The sequence below is a fragment of the Mytilus trossulus genome, chromosome 5 (genome assembly GCF_036588685.1).
Source record: "Mytilus trossulus isolate FHL-02 chromosome 5, PNRI_Mtr1.1.1.hap1, whole genome shotgun sequence".
Classification (NCBI taxonomy): domain Eukaryota; kingdom Metazoa; phylum Mollusca; class Bivalvia; order Mytilida; family Mytilidae; genus Mytilus; species Mytilus trossulus.
Genome location: NC_086377.1, coordinates 69413615 through 69429615, shown reverse-complemented (window position 1 = coordinate 69429615; position 16001 = coordinate 69413615). Strand labels below are relative to the sequence as shown.

The 16001-nt window shown below is 34.8% G+C and overlaps 1 pseudogene; it reads left to right on the top strand.

Annotated features, from left to right (window-relative positions):
- Positions 1–9671: 9671 nt before the first annotated feature.
- Positions 9672–11041, top strand: LOC134718251 (uncharacterized; annotated as a pseudogene).
- Positions 11042–16001: the final 4960 nt, after the last annotated feature.

Below are 16001 nucleotides of genomic sequence, written 5' to 3'. Positions count from 1 at the left end.
ATCATAGATTCTTTGTTTTGGTTACCTTTGATGCAAATTATGACAGAGAATCATAACAAACAATCATTTGCAATGAATGAAACCATGAATACAGTACTTCTTATTCATTATCTTTGATCATAGTTTCATTTATTCATATATTTATGACTTTGCATTTAAAAAAAAAAATATTGCCCATGAATTATAACACAAACAGTCATAGAGTCTTTGTTTTGGTAACTGTTGATGCAAATTATGACAAAGAATCATAACAAACAATAATTTTCAATGAATAAAAACATGATACAGTACTTTGTCAACATTTGCATAATAAAGAGTGTTTGCATTTAGCATTTTATTGGTCCAATTAATATGTTGTAGCACTATCTCCGCGTTAGAAACTTCTGTTTTGCTGATAAATTTCTTCTCCATAAAAAACAAGACAAGTTTGGATACTGACTGAAGAAATTTGGGGGTCATGGTTGGTGATTTCTGAATGTCTATTGCTTTTTCAGTCCATTTTGTTAGATTGTCTTTATTCATGATGGAACTTACATATCTCGTTCGATCTATACACTTCCAAACATTGAAGGCCTCTGCCCCCATCTGCATTGCGTTTCTTCTCTCTATACCCTCTGTTTGCAGATGGGCTACAAAATCCTTAATTTTTTTGTCCTGGTAAAAAACTATTACTTCTGATGGTTCGTCTTCTTTCATTTGTGCTTCTTCTTTCACTTCTACTTTTTGAGTTGGCGCAAACATAATATCATCACTTCCTTCAATTTCTGTTGCTGTATATACAACATGCGATTCAGAATCAGATTCAGAAACGCAAATACTACTCTCTGTTTTCACCTTTTTCTCTTCTCGTTCTTGTTTAATTTTCACATCATCGTTATCGTCATCAGAGTTAAGGACAATAACGGTTTCTACTTCCTTTCTGACTGTATCATACGTTTTTTTTCTTTTCTTAATGGTTCAGCTCTATTCATCAGTTTTAACAGTTGTTTTGATGCATTAGGAATTTTATGTGTCCTTACAAAATGATCCCTTAATCTTTCTACTTGTTTTCTACATTTTACTGGCGGACATCCTTTTATAATTCTAAGTGCTGGGCATACATATGTTATATAGCCTTTACTGGAAACCACTTTATCGTCTTCTTTTTTCACTTTTTTCTCTATTTCTGTCCCATGTGATCTTTTCATGTGTCTCCAAATGTTTTGTTGCGGAATCTTGCAAATTTGACAACGCACTGCCTTTCTAGTTCCCTTTTTATCTGTGTGAATGGTGTTGTCTGCTTTGTTTCTTCTGCTTTGTGACATTGTTTTGGGTTTATCCACTTCATGTATAACAGTTTTGGGAATTTTCTTTGGAACATTACCGTCTTCAGAGTCACTTTCTTTAGAGATTTCTATTTGTCTTTTTCTTCGTGCCTTCATTTTGAGGCTTTTGTCATGATTCTGTACTGTTTGAGATATTTTCTCATCATCCAAGTCGTCAGTGTGACTTTCTATTTGTGTCTTTCTCTGTGACCTGGTTTTAGTGATTGTAGCTAATTAAACTTTTTTCACAGGAACACCAGAGCTGTCAGCCACACTATTAGTTTTTGTACTTCCTTGTGATCTAGTGTGCGGTTTCTTAACTTGATTATCTTTGTGAATAGTGTTGTCTGGTTTTTTTCTTCTCCTTTGTGACATTGTTTTGGGTGTGTCAACTTTATTTACAACAGTTTTGGATCTTTTTGTAGGAACACATGAGTCTTCAGAGTCACTCCCTATACATATTTCTGTTACAACCTTCCTCTTTCTGAATAGACATACATTCAGTAGTTTGTTGTTTGAAGGCCCCGGCGTAGTAGGAATGTCCAAATCTGAATACATGTCGTCTGACATCTGAAGGAGAAAAAAACATTATCAATACTCGCTTAATTTGTCATCTTTTTATAGTTTTAAAGTATCTAAATGTCACTTAATTGTTGCCAATAACTGTAATAGGTACCCAAAATACCGCTACAAAGTAGCCAATTACCGTTGAAAATTGTCAATTAACGCTTAATGTAACAAATTACCAATGGTGATTGACTACTTTTAAGCCATGACTGATAACTATTCAGCGGTGATTGGCTACTAAACAGCGGTATTTTGTAACATTTTAACGGTAATATACTACATTATTGTGGTAAACGGCTGCATACCGACATTAACGCTCAGATGTAGTCATTAACCGCTCAAACGTAGCCAATTACCGTTGAAAAGTTGCAATTTACCGCTGTAAAGTATTCAATTACCGTTGAAAAGTTGCAACTTACCGCTGTAAAGTAACCAATTACCGTTAAAAAAGTTGCAACCTCACCGCTGTAAAGTATCCAATTACCGTTGAAAAGTTGTCAATTAACGCTAAATGTAACAAATTACCGTTGGTGATTGGCTACTTTTTAGCAAAAAATTGATAACTATTCAACGGTAATTGGCTACTTTTCAGCGGTATTTTGTAACATTTTAACGGTAATATACTACATAATTGTGGTATCTGTGTCTGATGGTGGTGAAAAATGTCTATGTCTGAAAGGGATTGATTGATTGATTGATTGTTGTTTGCTTAACGTCCAGTGGCAAATATTTCATGCATATTCAGGACGCGAACAAGTTCACAATAAATACAATAGGTAGGCTGATGCAATAGAGGCCATCTGGGTCGGAGAAATTTGGACTACCACCGGAAAACGAGGGTATATTGGATAGGGACAGAAATTTTGCCTTGCAACAGGCCACCTACGGACCCCTCAGAGAGTTGTTGCAAGGGTTCTTAACGTGCAAAAAGCGTGGCACTCTCTGTACACGAGGCATCAGATTTAACGTCCCCTTTCAGACCGGACGTGACTGCGAACTTGATACATCCCGCACAGCCAAACGGACGCCCCACTTCGGCAAGCGTTTTACTGCCGGTCGGGAGAAGACCAAGTGACCATATTACTATTCCCCAGTCACCATTGGGGACTGTCTGAAAGGGATAATGTCTCTCTGATGTGGTTAAATATAAAAAAAAAAGATGTGGTATGATTGCCCATGAGACATCTATCTACAAAGGATCAAAGTGACAGACATTAACAACTATAGGTCACCGTACGGCCTTCAACAATGAACAAAGCCCATACCGCATAGTCAGCTATACAATGTCTATTTCTCAGACTAAAGTTGACGATGACGCAGTCGTCATCAAATTATACGGCCTATGGCCAGTTGAGCTTAAACAGTTTGCTTCTGTAATTTAGAAAAAAAAACGCTTATGAAACAGTAAAGTGTGCAAATGAAATGCACCGTTTGCCTTCATTGCCTATTAAAACAATAAGTTTACTGTTTCTCATTCGTAGAACATGTGTTTTTAGTGTGTACTGTTGTCACGTGTACATTTCCTCAACCCCCCTATAGATATCTAGATTTATACTCACATTAACCATTTCAAAAAATTCACCACCCCACCAAAGAGTGGTTCTGGTAGTTGTTGAGAAAATGATAGGTAAAATGTTTGTTATTTTATACTAGGAAATTTTTTAAAGAAAAAAAGGTTTCAATAGAATAAAGTAAGAGATGATTTTTACCAGAAACAGAACTTAATTTATATTTTTTGACAGTACCAAAATCAAAGGCCGAAATGTAGTCTTCAGAATTTACAAAACTAAAAAAAAACAGAGGAAAAGAATTCATGACACTTAAAAACATAAGAAAAACACACTAGAAAGAAAAAAAAATTGGTGGGGTGATTCTTTCTCTGAAAATGAATAAAATATTGAATATGTTTGGTTTGTTGTTAATCAAATGACTACGTGGTTACATTTTTATTGGCTTATTAACAGCGGTATATTGCTACTTTTCAACGGTGATTTACTACAAAATGGCGGAAAACGGCTACACAGACTATACCGCAAAAATGTAGTCATGTACCGCAAACATGTAGTCATTTACCGCAAATATGTAACAATTTACCGCAAATCGTAAATAGCGGAAGATGGGCAACATTTTTGCGGTGAGCAACTACATCTGTGCGGTGATTGGCTACATACAATCACCACCGCACATATGTTATTATTTACCGCAATAATGTAGTAATTTACCACATTTTTTTAGAGAACGGTACAAGCAACATTTTAGCGGTAACTGACAACATTTTTGCGGTAAATTTAATACATACTTGTGGTCATTGGCTACATACAATAATCACCGCGCAAATGTAATCATTTACCGCAAGTATGTAGTAATTTGTCGCAATTTCTTTAAAGCGGTATAAGGCAACATTTTTGCGGTAAATTACAACATGTTTGCGGCAATTGGCTACATATTTCGTTACCGCAGGAATGTAGTTAATTACCGTTTTATACCGCAAAATTGTTACCAGCGGTAACTGGCAACATATTGGCGGTAAATTACTACATATTGGCGGTTAAAGGCTACAATGTGAAAGTTCCGGATTCAAAGACTTACAATTTGGAGATTAGATATAAACTTATGTATTTGTGTGACAGGAAAGACAGACCAAACACTAAGGTACTTAAATACAGACGAACGGACGTCCAGTAGCAAACAAACACAACGGATGATGTATTTGTGTGACAGACAAACAGACAGACTGAACACTAAGATACTCAAATACAGACGAACGGACGTCCAGTAGCGAACAAACAACGGATGGTGTATGTGTGTGACAGACAGACTAAACACTCAGGTACTCAAATACAGAAGAATGGACGACGTCCAGTAGCGGACAAACACAACGAATGATGTATCTGTGAGACAGACAGACCAAACACTGAGGTACTTTAATGCAGACGAGAGGACGTTAAGTAGCGAAAAAACACAACGAATGATGTATGTGTATGACAGACAGACAGACCAAACACTAAAGTACTTAAATACAGACGAACGGACGTCCAGTAGCGAACAAACACAATGGATTTGTATGTTAAATATACATACCTTAAGCTTGTCTTTACGTATTCTTATTTCTGCCAATTTGAATTATTTAAAATGAAGAAAACAAAAACTTTTAACCAAAAAAAAATAATGGAACAACTATTTTTATCAATTTACAGATAAACAAACTTCACAAAATCATGGGCTTCGTTTTCACAAAATTGAACCAGAGCAAAACATTCATGGACAGAAAAAACAGCAATATATTCACATCCATGGAATGAAAAATCAGTGCAGTCAATATTATTCTCTGTACAAAACTCAATAGCATCTCTAAATCAAAATTATAAAAAAAGCAAAGAAATCCATAAGGATAATGATCACTGTCCATTGTTTATATAAAAAATCACCAAAAAAGTGAGAGAAAAATGAATGAAGGCAATTGCATCAAATTGGCAGAAATCTTTAAGTTTTCTGAAAACAAAAGAAAACAGTTGTTGCATTTACTGCAAAAAAGGAGTCATTAACCGCAAAAAGTACTAAACTACCGTTAAGTATTCACTTCCCACATAGTTATTTGGCTACTTTATTGCTATAAATGACTACTTCAGTGCGGTAAATGGCGGTATTGATTACTTTTTTGCGCTGGTTGGCTACATTTTTGTGGTAAATGGCTACATGTTTGCGGTATTTGCTAACTTGGTCGTCAAATACCGCAATCAAGTATCCATATCCCGCAACTTTTTGACGGTCAACGCCTACATTTTTGCGGTACTTTACAACTTTCGTGCGGTAAACTGCTACATTTGTGCGGTACTTGACAACTTCCGTGCGGTAAAACGCTACATGTTTGCGGTATACAGTTACACATTTGTGGTAAAGTATGACTTGTTTGGCGCTAAATGGCTAAAGGTTGCGGTAACACATTACTTTTTGCAGTATTATGGTAACTTGGTGGGTCAAATTTATTACTTTTTTGGTGGTTTATGGCTACATCCTTGCGGTGTATGGCTACATCCTTGTGGTGTATCGCTACATCCTTGCGGTGTACGGCTACATTTTTGCGGTAAACGACTACATTCTTGCGGTATCGACTACATTCTTGCGGTGTATGGTTACTGTTTCGCGGTAAAGGACTACATTTTAGCGGTAATTGGATACATTTTTCATACTTTATATCACATTATGGCTACACGAGATATACTTTATTGTCATTTACTGTTCCAAAGTGAAAAATCACGAAACCGTTAATAGCCAAATGGTTACAACAATTTTACATACGTTTTCTTTTTGTCTCTATCTTCGCTTGACCTTTTTTTTTGCTCATGAACTCAAGAAAATAAACTAAATAAAACTACAGGTATTTAACTAAACAAAAATGAAAACTCAAAAATGAAAATAATCAAAGTGGAAAATTTTAAAGAGAAAAAAAGAGTAAAATCGCATTTAAACTTAGAAAACCGTCAACTGAAAAAACAAATAAGTATCTCAAACCGAGAAACTGAGTATGTTCTGCCTCAATATCGTGATGTAAACAAAAACCGTAGCTTGTTAAAATCCTTGTTCAGATTCGAAAGAAAAAACGGCAAAAAGAAAAACAAAGGCTGCGGTTGCCATTACAGCAAAAAGGTACGAATCTGATTAAATTTTGTAAGCTACAAAACAAAACTGCTGTTCTTGACAAAATATAAGTAAATTAAGGTAATCGTCTACGTCAAAAATAGCTATGTAGTTACATCCATGGGCCATAAAAAAACTTGAAATCGAAATCCTCGTCTTGACAAAAAGTTGAAGCTGAGATAAAATGAAGTTGAGATTGAAAACAAAATAATCCAAATGGAAGATCCATAAATACAACATAAATAGATAAACTGATATAAAGGTAAAAATTAAATAAAGCAATATCAGTCTCTGAAAAAAATGGAAAAAAAATCAAACAGGTGCAAATTTTGCATACAAAAAAGGAAATAAAAAGAAATATTGTTATCAAGTAGATTTGGGTTAAAACTCAGAAAGATAACAACAGAATACAAACGCCAAATATTTACGAATTAAACCCATATTTAATTTCCTAACCCATATTCCCTTACCTTTCTTTTACATATTGTTTTAAAAAACTTACCAGTCTTCATCTTTCTGTCTTTTCTTGTCTATTTATCTAAAATAATCACATTAAAGATTATCAAAACTGACAAACTATCTTTGAGACGTTCTCCACAATTTATCAGTTATCGACCTATCCTTTGAGACGTTCCCCATAATTTATCAGTTATCGACCTATCCTTGCAATGGACAGTGTTATCCAATAAAAGCCGTGGATTCATAAGCGTCATTTCACATATTTTTGAAATCTTAAAATTAAATTTTTGATAAAAATTGAGTTAGAAAATAAGATTGATAATTTCTGCACATTTTCCACCTACAATTTTTAAAATCGACCGAAAAATAAAGAAGTTCCGATTAAAATAGAGGACCTACCTTTACGCATCTACTCTTCTTATATCAGCGTTAAAGTGATGAATTTTGGTAGTATAAAGGTATATAATGCTATTTGTACAAGTCAGCGGTAGTTGGTGACTAGAGTATGCTCTCATGCTTATATATTTCTGTTACTCGTTATTTGACTAAAATTAGTTATTTTTAATCCAAAAACTGTTTTGGATTCCTATCTGCCAAATAGTTAAGCTCAAATATATCTACAAGCGCTATGCAAAAGGACGAAGAAGAAAAATAAACCCCTAACTTGTATCTAATTGTATGTTTTTGCCCCCTAGGGTAGGTATATGAAATCAATCTTTGTAACAATATGCAAGAGGTTATAAATGATCTAAAGCCTGTTTTGGATAGCTAAAATATAGCTCTTTCACGGACTATAAAACATTTTGGACCAAAGACTGACATATAAGCACAAAAGTAAATCGATCACTTAGATCAGTTGATTAGTTAAATTTGGAGAAAAACTGAAGGACACAAAAATGGTAGTCACCTCCAATCGCACGTTATTTCACTATATGTCGTGCTTTTGAGAATCCAAGACCTGTTTTGGAATTTTAAGATGTTGATCTTTAACGCCATTTATAGGTGCAGGAGTTAATTAAAAAAATATAGGAGTACACACAACCCCTTATAAGCCCAAAACTTGCATTTTGTCGCTTTTTAAGGTATTTAAAACCTAGAAAATGACCCCCGTTACTAAAAAATGCAACTAGATTGGTCACTGAAACACTAACCCTAACCCTAGAGTACGTTAATGGGCACAACTTATACAAAAAATGCAAAAGGTAGGACAAATACAAAAAAATCTCAGTCAATAGGGTTTCAACTCGTTTTTGAGAAAATGTTGGTTAGGCTTAGCTTTTTAACAGAGAAAAAAAAATTAAAAAAAATTGGTAGATAGGAGTCGAACCAAATTTTGCATGATTCTTTGTTGGGTCCCTGCCCAATTTCCTGCTAAATTTTACAGGTATATTATAACATATATATAGATTCTAGCTCTATATTTGTATATAACACGATATAAAGATCTTGAGAATATTGTCCTGGGTATACCAGGTAGACCCCAATATGTGGAAAGTCGTGTTTTGAACTTAGAGCCCCCATTTTTGGCGGAGAGTTAGAGGGCGTTTAGGTGGAATGGGACGGGTAATTTAGCTAACCCCTATCGACCGTAAAAAAATTTCCTAACCCTCTTTAGGAAAGGCAAAGGGTTAGATTTTAAAGTTGCCGTTTTTTCCCTTAAAAACACGACATACGAAAGAAATGAAGTTCATGGTGTATCTGGCCCCCCAGGGCCCCTGTCTGTACCGACCAAAACGCAATCGATCCTTTTTCCGCAAATCTTAACCCCCGGGTCATGTAACTTTGTCACCGCGGAGGGTTTGAAAACAACATTTTCTCATAGTTAGGGTTAGGGCAAGGGTGACTGGGGAATAGAAATAGGGTCACTTGGTCTTCTCCCGCCCGGCAGTAAAACGCTTGCCGAAGTGGGGCGTCCGTTTGACTGTGCGGGATGTATAAGTTCGCAGTCACGTCCGGTCAGAAGGGGGACGTTAAATCCGATGCCTCGTGTAAAGAGAGTGCCACGCTCTTTGCACGTTAAGAACCCTTGCGACAACTCTTTGAGGTGGCCTGTTGCAAGGCAAAATTTCTGTCCCTATCCAATATACCCTCATTTCCAGTGGCAGTCCAAATTTCGCTGACCATCATCCTAGATGACCTCTATTACAACTACCTACCTATTGTATTTATGGTTAACTTGTTCTCGTCCTGAATATGCATGAAATATTTGCCACCCACTGGACGTTAAGCAACCAACAATCAATCAATCAATGTATATACACATATAAAAAAGAAGATGTGGTATGATTGCCAATGAGACAACTATCCACAAAAGACCAAAATGACATAGACATTAACAACTATATGTCACCGTACGTCCTCCAACAATGAGCAAAGCACAGGTTGTTTGTCATAGAATAAATGAAAACATGTCGCAATAGAAATGAATATAGACAGTAACACAACACAACAACATATTAAAAAAAATGGGTTTGCAAATATGCCAACAGGAAAAGGACTATAGCAATTGTAGATAATATACTAATGGGACATACATTTATAAATTTTATTTAGTACAAAGGAATGAATCAACAAGTATTTAAAGTATGAAACATGATCGTCTGTTCTGATAATCAGACCATGAATATTCAGATATTTTTTAGGTTGACTATTCCTGATAAATATTGTTTTCTTTCAGGTTCATGTTACAAGCAGTGCTTTTGTATGTTATGCAGAGGATCAAATGTCAATATAAAGACTTACCACGCACACAAGCAGAAGGTTTTTAAGTTTGATGAAAGCCAGATCATACCAGATATATTATTTGATGAAAATCTCTATCTCAAGGAAAACTTTAGCCAGAATTTATATGCAAGTTCCAGTGTTACATTACAAGAGGCAGTATTTCAGCATTTTGATGTATTTTTAACAAACAATGAAATGTCGAAGTCAGCTATGTCAAATGCTCTCCAGACAGAGAAGTCTCATTTGCCACAACCCAATTCTTTGCCTCCAACATTTAAAGAAGCTAAAAGCTTGATGAAGCCATTATTAATGCCGTTACAAAAGTATGATGCCTGCATTAATGACTGCATTTTGTATAGGTCGTGTGACAATGGAAATTATAGTGACTTAGCTTCTTGTCCTATCTGTCAAGAACCTTGCAAAGTAAAAATTCCAGTCAGAAAGTTTTTCATTATATGCCAATTGCACCGAGACTAAACAGATGGTTTGGTACGTCAAATCTGTGTAAACTTCTTTACGCGAATAAAGTATATTCAAATGGAAAGTTATGTGACTTTACAGATAGCAATGTCTACAAAAACTGGTATACAGACCAAGGTGTATTTGGTGATCATGAGGAACAACAAACTGTACCACTAGCACTCGTTACAGATGGGGTGAATCCAAATAAACATTTACCAACACAAAAGTCTATGTGGCCACTCTTGTTAACATGGATAAACTTACCTGTTCAAATCCGTCAACTTCTTGGTCAAATGCTTTTAGTAGGGATAATACCAAGTGGTAGAAATGGATCGGAACCAAAGTCACTGGAACCTTACATAGATTTGCTGGTTGATGAAATACTTAAATTATCAGAATTCCCTACATACAACAGCTACCGAAAAGCACCAGTAAAAGTGAAAGTTGCCCTTTTGCAATTTTTATGTGACATTCCTGCGTATTCAAAACTGTTACATATAAGTGGGCATAGTGGTTTGAGATCGTGTGGCTATTGAAAGGAAACTGGTATTTATTGCAAACATCTAAGTAAGACTATTCATTTGTCAAATAGACAGTTTCTTCCTGAAAACCATCCTTTGCGTAGTAGTAACCGCTTCTCAAATGGATCAGTGGAACTGAAACAGCAGCCAGTCACATACACCAATGAAGAAGAACGTCATTTGAGAGAAATATTTGACAATAAACCAAACCGAAATCAACAGAATAATTTTAAGAAGGCGACTGGACTGAAAGGAAAGTACAGTATTATGAAGTTACTTTATCATGACAGAAACCAGCATATGCAACCAGACGGAATGCATACCATAGCAGATTTCATAAGCCATGTAATGGACCTGATCCAGTAGGAGAACAGTCTTCCATATCTAGTTTAAGGATGTACGGAGGTGAAATTGTTTTTAAAATCAAGAATTAAACATTGATACTATAAGTTGGAACAAAATAGGCTAAAGATTGCACTTGTGTAAAACCAACAATGCAATTTTTCATAGGAACAGCCTAAATTGCATATGCAGTCACTCTTCATTCAGGAAGTTTTGAGGAGAATGTTATATTTCCCTGGAAAGGAGACATGCACTAATACAAACATATAGCTGTGCGGCATATTTTCAAGTTTTACTGCCCTCCATTTATAAACATTGCAGGTTCACACTGTTTTTTTCCATTAAATTTGAATCAACACCCAAATGTCTTCCAGTCCTCCTGAAAAATAAGTTAAATAAATAGACATTTTTATTTATATCCATTTAATTCTCCAATCGAGTCTTAATTAAAAAAAAATACTTTGCATCCATGGCAACAGCTATGTAAACAGTAGCAGTATTTAGTGCACATTCAATTCCTCCCCAAAAGAGGCGTGACTTGCAATTCACGTGATTTACAAAGTGCAACCTATACATATAGACAAGGACATTTACCTAAAATTTGCATTCGTATCATTTGGATCTCAAATCGAAAGAAAAGTAATCTAGATTCATCTAGAATTAGCTGAACATTTGTTAAACGACTTTTTTAGAGCTATTGGAGTCTATTATGAAACGAAACAGGGTGTGAGGAAAACTATTGTACACTGTCTTTACCTGAATAGAGAAATAAAAAGTTCAATTATTATTATTCTATTATACAAAAAACAGGTATACAAATACATTTCGGGAGACCCTCGCTTGTAACTTGCATGCAAGTGAAATTTTGTGTTCATTCGTTAGAGTTAAGAGACTAGACGTGGCATGATTCTTGGACTGGGCTACTTTAATGAGTCTTGGAAACACTTGCAAATTGAACAAGTTAGTAAATAAGAGGAAAAGTTGATGTCAAGGAAGATCATGGAACTGTGGACGATAATCCAAGAAATCATTGGCCCTGCAAAAAACTGGCTACGATAGAATATGAAATTTTCAACTGAATAGCATGGGGTTTTTAAAAGTGCAGGTCTTTGTGAATTTAGAGTAGCTATATACTGAGTTTGTGAAAAGAAGGCTATCTGTTAGGTTTTGTTTTATTTTTGAATTTAAGTGATTACAATTTAAGTTCTATCACGTTCTTGTCATTCCAAAAATGTCTGGTCGTGGAAAAGGAAGGAAAAACATTGGAAAGACCGTTACCAACTTCAAAAGAATATTCAAAAAGGCATTGACTTTCAGGTTTTCCGTAATCCGTGGAATTTTTTCAACTTTGTCTTTCTGCAGATGAGGATTTTTTGAGCTGGCTTAGACAAATCGGGTTTCTTGAAACGAATTAAGACTGCGCGAAGTGTACCCGTAAATGCGCTCAATACAAGCGCACAAAGGCCAGTGATGGGTATTCATTAAGGTGTTCAAATGGTCACAAATTCGGTATCAGAGATTTATTGCTCTTTAATAAGAACTATTGAGATGGGCACAGACATAAGTTCGTCACCTAGTCGAGTTATGTGAGAGAACTCTTCTGTGAACATGTTCACACAGAAAATCAAATACTAGTATTTGATGATGATGTCGAAATAGATAACAGTTTATTTGGGAGGAAGATTAAGCATAATCAGGGAAAACCAACAGTAACCCGAATTTGGACTTTTGGGATGGTCGATATATTGTTTTGTTGGAATCCGAGCAAATGTAAAAAATGGCCCGATAATGGCTGCCCACAACAAATTGTCACCATCACCATTCAACTCGGCATACTATGTTTACCTTTGAAGATTTCATCTTCATTTTCTTCTATAATTCAGGAAAAAAATAGCAATAAACAGCATTTGACCATTCTGCCCCCTTCCCTTTCTTGGAAAAAAATGGTTGATTTATATCGTAAAGTGGTTTTACTAAAATTGCATATGTAAAAAGAAAGACGTCTAAACTGTTTGGATTTGTATTGATGACTGAAGTACAAGATAACGTCATAAGTAAACTGCTTCTACAAAATTTTCATTATACTACGTATATGCATCTATTGTTGCAACAGCTTCATAAAGATTTTTCATCTTGTTCCATATTTTCGTCAATATCCCAATTAAATAACAATGGACTGAACAGCAGCAGTATTGTCAGTTATAGTTCCTGATTTTAGTTTCGTCAATAATGTGTAATATTCAGCCATTCCTCCATCTTAAACAATCTATTTAAGATTTTATCAATTTGAAATCACTTTCGAAGTTCATCTGACGGAGTAAAATAATTTAGCCGTTATTCAGTTTTCTCACAATTAGGCAGCAACCATTTGATTTTATGGGGGGGGGGGGGGGGGGGGCTATGCAACAACTCTTTTGAGGGGACCGTATGTGTTCTGTTGTAAGGCAGAATTTCTGTCCCTATCCGAGGAACCCTCATTTCCCAGTGGCAGTCTAAATTTCCCCGACCATCATTCCAGATGTCCTCTATCATATCGACCTACCTATTGTATTAATTGTGAACTTGTTCTTGTCCTGAATATGCATGAAATATTTGCCACTGGACGTTAAGCAACCAACAATCAATCAATAATGGATTTTTTCTACCATAGACTGTTTTTGTTTTTCAATTATTTATCGAGGTTGTTATGAAGGTTTTTTGAGCTATCTGTTTTGCAATGTTTATTTCGTCTGACTACCTTTTCCTTAACTATACCTCAATAGTTGATAATTCATCAATAATATTATCTCTTTCAAATTTATATTTGTCAAAATTTCCATGCTATTTTTTTGGTTTAAGTTTTCCAAGATTTTCTTGCTCTGGTGTTTTTTTGGGTGATCTTTCTTGCCTCTTCTTTGGTTGAAAAAAATATCCTCTCGCGCTCATGGCTTTTATAAGATTTCCCTAATGTTAAAAACTGCCTAACATCATTGTCATTGTCAGTTAATGCACTGTTAATAGATTGCATGGACATGTTGAGTGTTTGTTCCATTGTGTTTTTCCTGCTTTCTGCGGTTTCAGCTGGTGAAAGATGAAAAGATTCCGCAATATCAGTTTCAAAGTTAACATCAAATTTTGAGCAAATACTGGGTTTGTCACTTGTTAAAACAGTTATGTAGTCGAATAATGGATTTGATTACAAATGTCTGTGAAATGAAATGTACGTTGTTCAATTGAAGGTAGTTCTGGGGGAATGAAATATTTCTGGATCTAAAAGACTATTTGAATTTTAATTTATTGACAAAATATTAATTGGATAAAAGATGTTTATATTGCCTTTTCTCTCATTTTAATGTGTTACACATTAATCCACATTTGAGAGAAAAAATATTTATGTTCTTGAATAGTTCATTGGTCAATTACCGATTTCATTCTGTTATTTCACACTTTTTAAACAAATTAATTCCCTTTGTCAATCTTGGACTCGGGTTCTATGCAAAGTTAAATTAAATTAAAAATGATGAATCGGCGGTTTAACTAATCTTTCATGAAAAATAATTTCTGATGTCGTATCAAGTCGAAAAAGTATTTACATTTGTACCTAAACAACAAATAAATGTAATTTAAAAATTTCAAAAGCTTTTAGATCACTCACATTTAGCACAGGAAAATTTACTCTTTCTCCATTGTCAATGAAAATTAATATCCCTCCTAAGTGAGACAACTTGAAAGGAAAATTTCAACTACAGAATTATGGGAATTGGCAAATGGACTATAATTGTAATATAAAACTTTTGAAGGAATAATCCAAATAAAAGTTGTTTTTGTAATTCTCATATTGGACCCATAAAATTTTGTAATCTTACATGGCACGGTATCTAACAATCCTCTTATCTTGCCGGTCTTTTTGGGGCTCTTGGTTGCTAGTGTAACGATTTAGATAGTCTTTAAATTCTTTACAAAACTTGCAACCAAGAGATCTTTTCTGCTCAGTGGTAACTTTCCTTAGCAACTTTCTTTCATGTGCGAAACATCTCACAAAACAAAACAAAACATGATGACTTGTATGCCCCTCTTGGGCCCTTAATTGGAAATAAAACATGTTCTGTTCAATACAGTACTTAATTTGAACTTAAAATTTAGGTACTACAGATATTTGATTACTACCGTTACATTTTCAGCATTTTGAAAGTTTCATTATTTCAAATCTCTTAAAATTAGGATTTTCAAACATGGAATATTGTATTATTTCTGTACCAAAATATTTAGTACAAATAAAGTACTGTAAAATACAAGTTCCTAAATATTACAATAATTTTAAAGTAAAAAAATAGTACTCAATATTAAAAGTAAATTTCCAGTACTACATATTTAGGCCGTACCTTGACCTATGATGGTTTACTTTTATAAATTGTTCCTTTGGAGTTGTTGTTGCATTGCCACTCATACCACATCTTCCTATTTCTCACCTTATCTAGGTAATCTGAACAGCAACAAGCAGCCAGAATAAAAGAGGAGTACACCAGTAGAGTGAAGAATGCCAATATGGAGGATCTTTGATCATTTTTGGATTCATTTTGGTCTGATGATGTTAATCTGTGGCCTACCATAGATTTAGGCATGATTTTTCATTCATTTTAAAGAACAAGAAACACGAGTTAGACTTTGTAGGAGAGTATAAAACATAGAAATCTTATTCATGTTATGAATCTGGTTGAGTATATATTATAAAATCTACAACTGTTCACAATAACACTGTTATAAAATCAGGAGTAACACCATGTAAAGATATATCTCGGTATTTCTACTTGATCTTGCATATTATTTTTATGGCCAGTTGATTATTGTCATCATGGGAATGATGCAAGTGTTACAATATGATCTGTAGTCTCCACAAGATTGGCAGTACTGACATTGGCACTCTCAGTCTCCTTGACCTGATCAGTAAGATCAACAAGATTATCAGCACAGACAATGGCACTCTCAACCTGAATAGTGTCAGTGA